This window comes from Mauremys mutica, chromosome 1 (assembly GCF_020497125.1).
Source record: "Mauremys mutica isolate MM-2020 ecotype Southern chromosome 1, ASM2049712v1, whole genome shotgun sequence".
NCBI classification, from domain to species: Eukaryota; Metazoa; Chordata; order Testudines; family Geoemydidae; genus Mauremys; species Mauremys mutica.
This window is the reverse complement of record NC_059072.1, coordinates 175,735,358-175,749,724: the sequence shown is the minus strand read 5'-3', so window position 1 is coordinate 175,749,724 and position 14,367 is coordinate 175,735,358.

Here is a 14,367-nt window from a genome sequence, read left to right as displayed (position 1 = left end):
GGCTGAACAAGAAGTAGGACTGAGTGGACTTGTAGGCTCTAAAGTTTTGCATTGTTTTGTTTTTGAATGCAGCTATTTTTTGTACCTAATTCTAATTCATCTTTCATGATAAAGACATTGCACTACAGTACTTGTTTTAGGTGGATTGAAAAATACTTTCTTTTTCCCAGTGGAAATATTTGTAATAAAAAATAAATATAAAATGAGCACTGTACACTTTGTATTCTGTGTTGTAACTGAAATCAGTATTTGAAAATATAGAAAATATCCCTAAACATTTAAATAAATGGTATTCTATTATTAACAGCATGATTAATTTTAAATTGCGATTATTTTTTTAAATTGCTTGATAGCCCTAAATAATTTATCAATATACACATTCCCAAAAAGAAACTACCAGACGTGCATTCCATTCTAGATCATACCACACACTCTATGATTGGTTCATTAATTTCTGAGAACCAGTCTCACATGTCACACAGCTGCCATTCATTAGACATCATTTACTTCTCTCGTATCCCTTATGCATTATTCACTTCCCTACTTTTCTCTTATCTACTAGTCATATATTTACAAGGTTGCTGTGAATGCATGCTTAGTTAATTGTTTCATGTCTTTGCTCACAATAGGCCTACAAGTACCACTACTAACTAGACTTGGGAAACAGGGAAAGAGCTATGAGCATACGAACAAATTTAACTATCATACAAAAAAAATTTGGTTCTGCCAAGACTATATGGTGAACTGCACCTTAGACCCCCTTTTAGTCACTCTTGAGTGAACCTCTTAGCTCTGGTATCCTGCATCTCACTCTGAGTGGAACCACGTGGTCCAACCTGTTGGCTGTATCTCTGGGCTGAAGCCCCCTGGCTCCCAACTGTGGTTTTGGCACCTGTGTTTCCCTTTGGGAGTGTCAGGCTCTGGATTCTAGGCAATCGGGCCTAGTGGTTGAGTGGTGGTGGAAGCCAGATGTAGGGTTGGGATGAGGCTGAGGGCAATGCTCAAACCAGGGTCAACATTGGGGTCAAAGTCATGGGCAAGCCAAATTAGAACCATAGAGAACAGGTTGGAGGTCAAAGCCAAGATGGTGTCCATCCAAGTATCTGAGGGTCAGGAGGCAGGTGCAGGGCTGGAGCAGGGCACAGACAAGGCTGAAGCAGGCTGGGAAAAGGCTGGGGTAGGAACAGGTACCAGATCCAGATCAAGGGCAGGCTGGACGGCTAGGGAGTCCATAACATTGTGAGGCAGCAGGAGGGCTCCTAACCAAGTAGTGCTGTTGCGCAGACTAACTTGTAGCTCTGTTGGGTGGGTCAGTGATATACTTGTGCTTGGGGGGCCACCTGACAGAGGCATTGCTCAGGGAGAAGCTGCTACCACATGCTTGAGCGATGAGTCACTGCAGGCTCTGTTGGAGGGTGGAGTCATGGCAGCTGAGTAAGCAGCCCAGGCCTGGCTGTGGGTTTGCCTCACAGGGAGCCTGTGACAGCACACCTTTGCAGTGACATAGAAAGAGTCTTCAGAACAAAGCATTATTTATTCATTTCTCAAAGGTTCAAATCATTTAGGAAAATGGGTTAACATAATGAAAAGACTAGACACACAGCTCCTTACATAAGTTTAACCACTCAATCCATAGCTCAAGAGAGGTCCAGCTTATTGCCTTCGCTGAGGTGCGAGAGCCAAACTGTCCCACTTGCAGCATGCTCCCTCCATCTTGGTCAATCTGGGTGTCAGATATAGATATAGGATTCCCTTTGATCTTAAAATTGGTCTTGGGAAAGGTAAGCCATTCTAGCCTGCATGGAGGCAGATAGGGAGTATTCCCCAATAAACAGCTTTTCTATTGTTTCTCCAAATCTCTTATCAGTGTCATTGTTTCATTTCCTTTGCGCTTCTCCCTTAATAGCATTCTTTGATTTAACTCCTGGCAGTCAGGTAATATCAAACAGATATCATATGCTTTTCAAGTTGTTTATAAAAAAATATTATACAACTCCCTTATTCCCCACAGCAGCCTTCATAAAATCTGTTCACCTTTCCCAGGCTTGCTAGAGATGACCCAGAATATATCATTCTGACATATTAGCTCTAGCAGAAATCTTGTGTGCTTACTGGCTGTTCTTTTAGCTCCAACCACTCACAATGAAGTAAGAAGTATAAATTTGATTTTAAGAAAAACTGTTTTCTTTTAGAGTTCATCTTTAAATTACTGACAGCAATACCTGCACTGTATACCTTCGAACAATAATGTCTCATTTGTAGGAGTTGGTTTTATTAATGGAACAAAACTTGTGGGCATTATATTTAAAAATAACTGCTGCACAGTGAAGTTATTTATATTTTAGAAAAACGTATCAGCTTGTACATTTATTTTTTTAAAAAGAAACTGTCATACACAGCTGGTCAGACAGATTAGAATGATCATTAAAACAAAAAAATAAACTAAACCTTATAGCTACATAAATACACAATGGTAGCAACTATGTAGGATGTATCCCCATTCCCAGGCAAATCACACATTTTTTGGCTATTAATGGAGTGTTATGGTAAAGTTTATTTTTCAATAATTTTTAGAAACTTTTTATTAAGACAAAGTTACAAGAAAACGTTCACACACTACATCATATATTACTTATACAGGATCAGGTTAATATTCATGTAACCTGGATTCTGGCTTGTGGCTGGGGAGCCCCCCTCCTCTGAGCATACTAATAAGAATGACAAAATTCTAAACACCTATTGTCTTTTTGGTATGTCTCTTGTGTATGCACTTGGTGTGAAAGATTTTCCATTGCTGGGACCACCCAGATTTTTGCTATACCACAATTCCAAAGGAAAATGCACATTTTCCCAATAATGTGCAATACTAAGGCTAACTACTAACAATAAAAAAATATTTGTTATTCTGTTTAAAATGTAGAGCCTCTACTGTAACATTAAGTAAGCAGGTCAGGGGATATCTAGGAAGTTGGTCTTTCAACATAAAATTAATCTCTTAATAATTTTCCCCAGTAACCATCTAATTTCTGGACATAACCCCCATTTGCAAGTATATTCCCCTTTCCCCCAGCCCCTCCAAGAGAGTGTCTCCCTAGTATTAAAAATATGATGGATCTTAAGTAGAGTCAAATGCCATATATACCGTAACTTATACACTTTTTTTATGAGCTACACAAATTGAAGATGTATATTCCCTTTCCCATATAGGGACCCACTCATCCAGATGAATTTCTTTGTCCAAATCCCTCCCCCATCTTTTCAGCTGGGTTGTATCTTATCAACATCATTTTCAATCTTTAACATTCATAAAAGTATCTTCTGTTCAGTAGACAAAAGATCTATTCCAGCTAACTAACACTTGGTTCCACTTTTTTCACACTTCCCTTTTGTTTTGTTTTTTAGATAAAGTACCGGTACTGATTTTTAAAAATTCTTTAGTAATTGAGAAAGTGTCAATAATTTACACTTTTTTTTTCCAGTTTCTGAGCAAAAAGAGTATATAGCAATTGTAAGCATTTGTTTTTATTTACACAATAAGATGAACAAAGACTCCATTACATTGAGGCTTTTCAACCTGGGAGTTCACAAAATCATATTTGGCTGCCAAAGCTCTTATACTAGATTTTAGCCTTTGCATTTGATAATTTGTAAAAACAACAGTAGTTTTGAAAAAGTTCAGGATAATTTACCTTGTCATTTTTAAGCCCCTTGACACGAAGGGTACTCTAGCAATGAAATTTGACAGATAAATATATTGTTCAAGTTCAGAATTTCCAAGATCAGAGAAGGCTCATATTCAGTATAAAATTTAACGGCAGCTCAGTAGTTGAATATTAAACATAATTAATCTAAATAGTAAACAGCCAGCAGTTCAGTGGTCTAGGGAGGTATCACCCTGTATGCATAGGAAATTCTCTCTCTTCTTTCCCACCACACACTCACTCTCTTCTTCTTTATATCAACTTCTTTCAATAATCTTTCTTTTACCATAATTTCACCAAAACTCTTGTTTTGTGTCACGTGTTTTTGTCTATAAGCTCTTTGGACAGGGAAAATATGTAAGGGCTTGATCCTAAACACGCTTTCAGATGTGGTTAACGTTACTCAAGTGAGAAGCCAGTATGTCTGCTCATGAATGAACTTACTTAGACTCTTAAAGAGACACAGTGGGTCAGGTAATATCATTTATTGAACCAACTTCTGTTGGTGAAAGAGACAAACTTTTGAGCTACACAGAGCTCATATTGACCAAAGAAGAGCTCTGTGTAGATCGAAGGTTGTCCCAGGATATTACATCATCCACTGTGTCTCTCTAATATCCTGGGACAACAGGTCTACAACAACATTACAAACATGAGATTCTTAAGTACATCCAGGATCAGGGCCTAAATTTGTGACGTGTTACATAAATTTAAGGTAATTATATCTACTATACCTATATCTAAATTACCTTAAATTATATTATACATATATGAAGTCTGAAATTATGTTGCTAACAGATGATGCTAAAATCAGAGAAATCCAAACATTAGTTAAGATAAGTTACTTATAAACATAACCACAACAACACAACTTAAAGTGAAAGGAAATGAACACAAACTCCCTTCACTATAATAAACAAACAAGTGAAGTGTTCATACACTGCAGGCAGCATGTATTTGGAAAATGGAAATTCATTTTAGCAATTAAAATGCAGGTGTTACAAAAATGCTACATTTACTCATTTTGAGGATTAGAGACCAAATATGGCCTTTTTGAGTGTGCTCTGAAGTGTGTAAATGTAATATTCAAGCAAACAATGGCACATTACTCAGACTCAGGATTTGCATCTGTTTAGAATTGAGTGGCTTCTGATCATTATGCCAGAAATCCATATTCTGTATTATGTGACTTCTTGTTTTTTTACTCTTCTGGTCCAGTGGCTCTCTTAATTATGGGATGGAAATTTAACATCAAGCCAAAGTAGGCCTTCTCCTATTCTGATTCTTGCTTGTCTTCATTTTGTCTGTTCTTTGTAATTTTCAAGCATTTTACAAATTCCTGTTTTCTAGTGGTTAACAGAAAGTCTCCCACCAAACTTTCATGTTTACAATTTTCATTTCACAACCTACATTCAGTGTATAATTTCACATTTTCTAACACTGACATTGTCACTGCATAAGTCTGTTTATATATATATTTTAAAAATGACTGAAAACCAATGTCCCAGTCAAAGATGCCATGAAAGCCACACTCTTATGCTCTCTCAGTAACAAAGATGATTAGACCACTTCAATGTATTGTCTTTAGTACCTTTACCCAGATTGACAGGATGGCTGAAGGATAATTTAGTGGAGGAAATATTCTTATCTAGGAGAGACTACATTGACTTTTTTGTATTGATTACATTTTACATCAAGCTGTACTGCTACTGTAGATTATAACAACTACATTCTCAAAAATGTATGCTATTTAACTCAGAAGGTTTCTCAGAGTACTTCCTGAACTTTGACTCACGGAGCTGAACTTGCTACACAAACTCCACATTTACATCTCTGTTATGCTGTAACATTTACATCTCTGTTATGCTGTAACTAAATGAGTGGATCAGGAAAGTCAGCCTCAGGGATTCTGGAATATCAGGGAGGTAAATGAGATGCTACTGTTATGGGTTACAATTGGTTCTTCAGTATTTTGAGCTGTAAAGCAATGACCTAAGTTCATCAAATTGATAAGGAACAGGTACACATTTAAACAGGTGGTATTGATTATTTATGAGATGAAAGGGTTCTACCCTGGTGCTGTAAACTGGCATAGATGGCCTCAAAGACTCTGAGAAAAGAGATGCTTGTACAAAATAGTGGAGTAATTTCTGGCTTAGTAATTGAGGAGATAAAAAGAGCAGGCTCCACAGACAAGCTCAGCTCTGCTTCTCCATTAAGAGGCTGCCAGCATCACTGTTACATTTCTATAACACAGTCACATTTCATATGCAAAGCAATGAATGTGTATGTCAGGTTACATACTGTATTTTCTTAGGCAGAAACTGATGGATATATAAGCAACCAATTGTCTGTATTTTAGCGTAACATTTAAAATCTTTAAAAATTAAATATGAAATTACAGATTCTTATACTGGAGCGTCCAAAGGGACCATTATTAGGATCTCTAGTCTGACTTCCTGCCTAACAGTTGATAAAGGTTTACTCCATAATTCATGCCTACAACTTGGAGTTGAACTATACCATATATTTTACAAAGACATCAACCTTATGATGGCTCCCTTGTTTTGTTCTCTTTCCATTTGTTCCTTGCTTTACTGTTATCTACTCTCTCCCATTGCAACTTGCACCCCACTCCAACTCCAGAACTGTTTCTCCTTCCTTCTGCAGTCTGCATTCTGCCCTTCCTTACAGCCCCCAGCACTGCTCTCCCACTCACTTCCAGACCCGCAATCGTATTCAGTATCCAGTGGATACTAAGGTTAGATAATCAGTATACACTGAAACCACAAAAAAGCATATTTATTGCATCTGTACAGAGGTGGTGCTAGCCCATTGGGGGCCTTAAGCAAGAATATCCTCCCCCAAATAATACTAATAATTAATAGGGTTCCACCTTGAGCTGCTTGGGGCTCTAATCAATTGCTTAGTCTGCTTATGCCTAGTGCTGGCTCAGCATCTGTATTTAAGTACTTTTTAAATGTTCATTTTTAAAATCTCTCCTTTGATTTGAAGACCATTTGCTTTTTCCATTCTACTTCCCTCTTCAATTTCATCCAATCCTGTCCATTCATAAATGTTCTTCCTCAATCCTTCTGTTCTGTTCTTTCCTTCCTCAACCTCTCCCACTTTTATTTAAACACTCTCCATTCCTAGAGTGACAGATCTGACAAACACAGGTTACTGTATCAACTTTACAAACATTACCTGTGGCTCTGTGAGCCAGGGCCTGTATGCTGGCTGGTAGGAAAGGGTTAAGGAGTTCCCTTCAGGAACTAAAGTCAATGGGGGGAAGGGGGTAATTACTGCAGATCAGGGGCGGCTCTAGGTATTTTGCCACCCCAAGCACGGCAGGCAGGCTGCCTTCGGCGGCTTGCCTATGGGAGGTCCCCGGTCCTGCGGATTCGGTGGCAGCCTGCGGGAGGTCCGCCGAAGCCGCGGAACCAGCGGACCCTCCGCAGGCATGCCACCGAAGGCAACCTGCCTGCCACCCTCGCGGGGACCGGCAGAGCGCCCCCCGTGGCTTGCCGCCCCAGGTACGCGCTTGGCGTGCTGGTGCCTGGAGCCGCCCCTGCTGCAGACACTGGGACAGGTAAAAGAGTACCACCAGTGAAGTACTAGATCTTCAGGTGAATAGCATATACTGGTTCAGACCAGGTTCAGAGACTCAGGAGACAAAAGGAAGAGCCTATGGTATAAGGGTCAGCCTGAATTGAATGAGTGGGCCATCATTTTGGTCTAATAAAGTGACAGGAAACTTTAACCAAGAGGGCAAACCCTGCTGAAGAGTCTGAAGTACTGGAACCTGACAGGGTCTCCATGTGGAAGCTGGGAGATACCTGGTAAGCTTAAGCAAGTGTATAGATTGTTTATTGCTTTATGATAAAGCTTCCGTGTAAGACTTTTGTCCTTAGATAGACTTTGCTTTGTGAAAGCTACGTGATCTCTGGTAAACCATTGTCTTAACACTGGGAGAGAAGGAAAACTCCAGGATCTGAGCTAAAGTCAGACATGCTTGAATAAATTGCAATGAATTGTAGGGGGACTGCAACCCTAATCCCTGGTCTGAAGGGAGAGTATTGCGGACTCTGCCTATAGAGAGGTCATGGCCGGAGGCCTGAGATTTAAATGAGCATCCCTTGGACAGAAAAAAGGTTCCCCAATCTCCTTAAATTTCTTCATTCACCCTCTTTTACCACCATCTAGCAGAGGACCAGTACTATATCCCTTACTCAACAACCCCCTTCAGCCCCAGGGTTTCCAGAAGGGGATGGAGCAACTGCAGGGATTCCCCCCCACACACACACACATTCATGGATAGCAGGTGGGAGCAGGGGCAAGAAGAGAAGTAGTGATGTTCTATTTTACACTATTGCATTATACAGGGTTGGCAAAACATTTTGAATGATTCTTTACTGAAAAAGTCCCCAAATAAGCTTGGCAGGTTTGGGGTGAGTCCTTTCAGTCCCAGCCACTGGAGGACCACATGTGCACTAGTGAATTTTGGAGTTCTTTTTAAAAATAGAAACATCGTAATGATCAGGGCATCAATGCTCATATAAGCTATTTTAAAAGGTGAACTACTAAGAAACCCATGTTTCTTCCAATATTTTAGTTTAAAATAAAATATATTCTTGCTTTTTACATTAGAAATGTTAGGTCTTGAATTCCCTGTTTTTGCTTAATAATCCGTTGTAGGACTACAAAGCCAAACAGAGATGTAGAGCCAATTTTTGCTTCCCTTAATCATGTAAAATTCTCTTTGAAGTCAATATGTGAGTAAGGAGAGCTGGATTTGGCTCACACTAATGATATTTTTCCTAGTACTTATATTGAACTAACTCATATGCAGGCTAAAACTGATAAAAAAAATTAAACAAATTAAAAAAACTGAAAGAAAAAAACACCACTTTCATTTCACTAGTAAAGAGAACATCAGAGATTCTTAATTATAAACGAGAATTTGGATGCATATCAAATTTTCAGGTACTCGGCCTCATGATATGGATTGCTACATTTTTAAGGTCAGTGCGTAATACATAGGAACGTTTGGAACACATACTGAGGTATCTTCCTTAATATAGTAACATTTATCTGATCACAAAATATTCTCCCACCCCACCCACACACAAACACTTGATCTTATTTAAGGACCATCCTGCAATACTTACTCAGACAAAAATCTTGCTTATTTTAATTATTTTGACTTAACACACACTGTTATTCAGTAATTCCAAAGGGAGGGCTAGGGATTTCAAAAATATATAAAGACACAAAGTAAAAAATTTCAGAAGTGCCTAAGTGACTTATAGGTTTTGAAATTTGTATCCACAGTCCTCTCCTCAAAAAGCTTACTAAATAAGTTATAAACATGATATTACAAGTGAGGGTAAAACAGAAGAGACATGAAGGGGTGATAAGGACTATACAATAATTGGTTTATATATCGTGGGAATAAAAAAACAAGACAAGTGTTCTGTTATGAGAGAACAAAAAGAGGTCCATGGGAACTCTGTTGGTGAAGGCTGCTGAGGGGATATACTGAATCAGCATACTCCTTGGCTTGTGGTAGTGGTGTTTTTTAAGATACTCGATGGGCCTCTGGCAGAGAAGAAATAGAAACTGCTGCATCAACATCTGATTTTCTGCCTTGATAACCCTGGTGCTGGGTTTTCACCAGTGGAAAAAAAAATTGAGGCTAAGTTTATCCCACTAACTACAGTGGGATTATAACCAGTATCAGAGAGATCAGACTTTGATCCCACCATTTGTAGCACAAAGGAAAACTATGAAATATTACTTGTAATCACAGTAGGGTTTGGATCAGGTTCCAATTATGCTAGGCACTGTACAATCACAGTGAGTATGTGCCCTGAGGAATTTACAGTGTGGTTAATGAAAATGTATATGGCCCCAAAGGCTATTTGGAAACCCATATCACTATTGAAATGTCAAAATAAATTTGATTACACATAGTACATTTGGAATGACATACTATGATACAAACATTTGTTGTTCATGGATTTAAACTGTTACTTCTCTCCATCTGGATTTATAATTCTCAAAAGGAGAAGTGTTTTATAGGTCAAAGAAAACAATAGCTTTGAGCAAAAGTGGAAATGAATAGGGCAGTCTCATTCTAGTTCTGGGCACATATGCCTACATCCCAAATCTATCACACAGTTGGCAGATTGGTTAAGAAAGATACAAAACCAGAACAACAGGGGTATTCTAATTTAATAGTGGCAGTTGTCCTGTGTATGCTTTCCCAGACATCTTTTATTCTGGTTGATACCAACTAGTGCTATAAATCTGTAATTTTCAGAAGTATCTCCAGTAATTCCCCACAAGCCTCCTGCCACACACATACTTGATAAACAGCACACATCATACAGCTCGTGTAATGGATCCTAATCAGTCCCTCTCACATGGCACAATTAAGCAGTACAAACATTACACACAGAAGCACAGGCAATTAAATTCCCAGTCAGTTTTGTTAGTGACATTTGGGAGAGAACAATAGACTCAACCCCTCTGTGAAGGGAGACAGAAAAGAGGCTTCTTAGCACAATGATCAAGGAGCATCAAAACAGAACAAAAACAACAGAAATGTCCATCATTCATACAGTGTGTAAGACCCCTTAAAATAAAACTTTAAATAACCTCAGTCCAGCAATACCTAATCAGTGAGGATTCATAATCAATCTACAGTCAGTTGAGTTTCTTATAGCGCCTACAAAATCATTACAAGTTCAATCCCAATAACACAGCAGCTTCCACATATACCTGTTTCTAATACAAAACTACAGTACACAGCCATCTTAAAAATATATATACAGAATAACGTGCTTTGCGTCAATACCTTAACCTTAATTGGGAGTGTGAAAAATCTACTCTAATCTATTCAACACCAGACAATAGTTCCTCCCAGCTCTCAGAGCCTCCATTTATGCTAGGGGACTGGACAGCAGATAAATGAACTGGTGGGAAACACAAGCATAAGCATCAACGATGCAGCATGTTCACACCTGCTGTGCTGTTTCAGGTGTAGTTTTACCCCACCCCCACCCCTGTACTGTGTGGCACCACTGCAGTTGCATTGTCCTCAAGCCCTCTACTCTACAGTTCTTGGACAACGCTCTGAAGCAGGGATCCCGGAGCATTTTGAAATGCCTTCTGGGTGTACAGGCAGATTGTGAGAAAGATCAAACTAACAATTCCCCTTGAAACTCTTACAAATGGACAGAAACCAGAATCATTTCCAATTCCTTTTCTCAAAATGGAGTCCAAGATGAGCTCTTAGCTCTTGCTCCTCCCTACTCGGCAAGAAAAGGCTTCTGCTGAAGCTTTTGAAAACTATGGGGTATATTGGGTTGCTGTGGTGAGGCAGTGAAGAATGTTCCAGAAGTGCCTACTGGAGACTAGCAGTTAATTGAATTACTTCTGCAACTACCTTGCCATTCCTCCCCCTGGAACAGCTGGATCTGGAAAGTACTTGAGGATGATGCTCACCAGCTGGAGGGCTGCTTTTGGGTTCAGACCGCATAGACAGGTAGAACCAATTTTTCTTGATAATGGATGAGTAGCCATGACAGTTTAACTTCAGAATGAGAAAGGAGACTTTTCTATACCTCTGTTAAGAGCTCACCCTGACATTACACTGCCACAGCACGAGGATGAGATCTTCATTCAGCCTGGAAAAGAGTGGTGATTGCCCTGTGACAGCTGGATACCCTGGACAGTAGTGGCAATGCAGGCCTTCATGGATTCTTATGGCAGGTTCTGGATATTTATATCATGAGGTCAGGTAAAATGTATGATGGCAGAATTTGCAAAATTTCACGTCTTTACAAGAGCAGGTGGAGTAGGAACTCTTCCTGCTAAAAAGCATTGACATAAATAGTATCCTGATCCTGACTATGGTTCTTGGTGACCCTACATACTCATTTTTCCCATGGCTCATGAAATCATCCCCAGATTACACAGATCTGGAGCTATTCCAATTTTCCTGTGCACTCTGCAGGCAGTGGGAAGGTGCTGGAGTGTGCTTTTGACAGATAAAAAGGTGGCAATAATGGTACAGTAGTCACTGAAATGTCATTGTGGGTGAACAGATAATAATATCTGCCTCTTGCATTTTACATAAATGTAAGAGCAAAGGCAAGGTGTTCCATACACAGTGGAGTGAGGAGGCAGCTGGACTTGCTGCAATTTATGCACAGACAGATAGACAAGCTATCACAACTGCTGCTGTTATTCACATCAGCACAACCTGCAGTTGGCATGCTGCTAAATTAGAAATGCTCCATACGCAGACTTCCAGACTGATGGTGGGGAACGGGGATCAGTCATGCATATCAGTGAACTGTTATTTTTTAGTTATTTTTGGCAGTCAATTTTTATAAGTTAGGGTTGGGTTTCTCCTTATATATTAAATACAACCTTAATTAATCCCACTCACTTCATTTTGAGGGGGAGCGATTTTATAGAGTATAGAAACTCTCCATGTATTAAATGTGCTTGTCACAGGGTACACTCACCACTAGGACACCTTCTTGTGGCTAGGTCTGGTGGATCAGCTCTCATCTGATCTAGTGCCCCCTTCCATTGTGCACTGGCCCCAAAGTTCCTCTCCCTCTCCAGGACTCGGGCTGCTCTCTCCATTACTCAGCCATCCAGACAGATCACTATATAATTTTCCTCTTCCAGGGTAACCAAGTCCCACTGGACGATCTACCCATGTGCTGTCTCAGGCAGCCTTCATTAATTCCTGGTCTGTGCCACTTTCCCAGTGGCTGGCAGGGAAACCCAGGCCTGCCCACTACTTTACATTCCAGCCCATAGACTCTATCAAGCAGCCAAGGTCTACACAGTCTCAGCCCTTGCTGCTCTTTCCCAGGGCTTCTTCCTATTCCGCCTCTACAGGCTCTTCCCTGTGACTCTGCTGGAAAAACTTCTTCCATCAGGAACAGGATCCCAGGGCTTTTGCTCCTTTCCTGGGTTTCCTCCTACCTTCCTCTCTGTGCCCAGAGAACAACTGCAAATTCCCTTCCTGCAGCATGCTTCTGCCCAGCTGGGCTTCATCCTCAATTAGTGCTTATTCTCCCCCAGGTGCAGCCTTTAAGGTTAAATGTCTTCTCAAAAAGCTGGTTGCTGGGAAAATAGCATGCAAATTAGTTCCATGGTGAATGCAGCACTACGTTTACAGTTAATATGGCTTCTGGCAACTTGTACATTTAATATGGTTTGTCCCTTGTGCAGTGGCAGGGGTGTGCACAAAAGGGGACAAGCAGGGGCACGCCCCCCAATAATCATCAATGTCAAGGAGCTTCTCTGGCCTCAGGGCCACTGAGGCAGGAAAGAGCAAGCTCCTGCTGGGGTTGGGAAATACCAAGCTCCTCCTGGGGGCCTGGGGCGGGTGGGGGGCAGTAAAGCAAACTCCTGCCAGGGCGTGGGAAAGAGTGAGCTCATGCTGAGGCAGGGACAGTGGAGGGCAGCAAGCTCCTCCCAAGGCTGGGGGAGTGAACACCTAGGCAGGGGAGGCACAGAATATGCCCCTCCAAAAGGGGGCAAATTTAAATTCCTGCACATGCTCCTGTGCTGTGAAGTCTAGAGAACAAATCAGACACAAACTAAACAGTGAGAAGTGCACTGTGACAAAGTAGTGAGAAGACTATTTGCACCACTGGTGCTATCGTGTCATTGGCACTTGGCTAGAGGAGACTGTCAAGCTGGAGGACCATATGGTGGTTTGCTTTTTGTCAAAGGAAGTCTAATTCAAACAGTGATGTGATTTCCTGTATACCACTGGGAGTATTTGTGCATATGGGCACATGGTTTGTCAGAGGCGGCGCTTGAGGCACAAAATGGTGGTTATTGCCCTAAACTTCAGTCAAAAAGACCAGAAAGTGGATGCAAATATTAGAGAATGACCTTGTGTTCCCTTACTATCCAGAAATAGCTCACACTGACTCATTCACAAGCTATTCTCCCACCAATAGGGGACCAGAACCTGCAAGGACCTGAGCTGATTTTGTGATGGATGGCTCTTTTCCCCTTTGGTAATGTGGTTTATGTTTTAGATTTTGTGTGTGGCAAACTTTGTATTTTTGTTCTGCTTCAACACAGCATTACAGCTGACGCCTGTTTCACGTTGCTGCTGCCAAGTCTGGAGACATCAGGCCCTGGAGAGAGAACACAAGGAACTGCAGCCAGCTGACTGACAGGCCTAAAAACACCTGGGAGTGAACTAGCACACAAGGAAAAGCAGCTCAGTACAAAAAGAAATTAGGAGCCCATTTATTTTCCAGGAGACATTTTATCACCTGCCACTCTCCATCCCATTGAAATAGTGTGGTAAACTGAGGTGAGTGAAGGGAACTCAGGTATGTCAGTAATAGCTGTTTGAGTAAGGGACTGAAGGGAACAGTACAGTCCCTACATATACAAAGCACTATTAGATGTTGTGGAGGCGGATGAAAGAACATGGATTTATACTGGACAGCAGTTAATATATGAATATATTTTAATTTCATGTGTCTAGGGTAACTGGCAGAAAGGGCAACGTTCTGGCTGAAAGTAGCCATTTGTACATGCAAAATCTGTATTTATTAAGTATTTCATCAAAGAAAAAGCACCAGTATTTGTATTTTATTGGCTGAGTTGT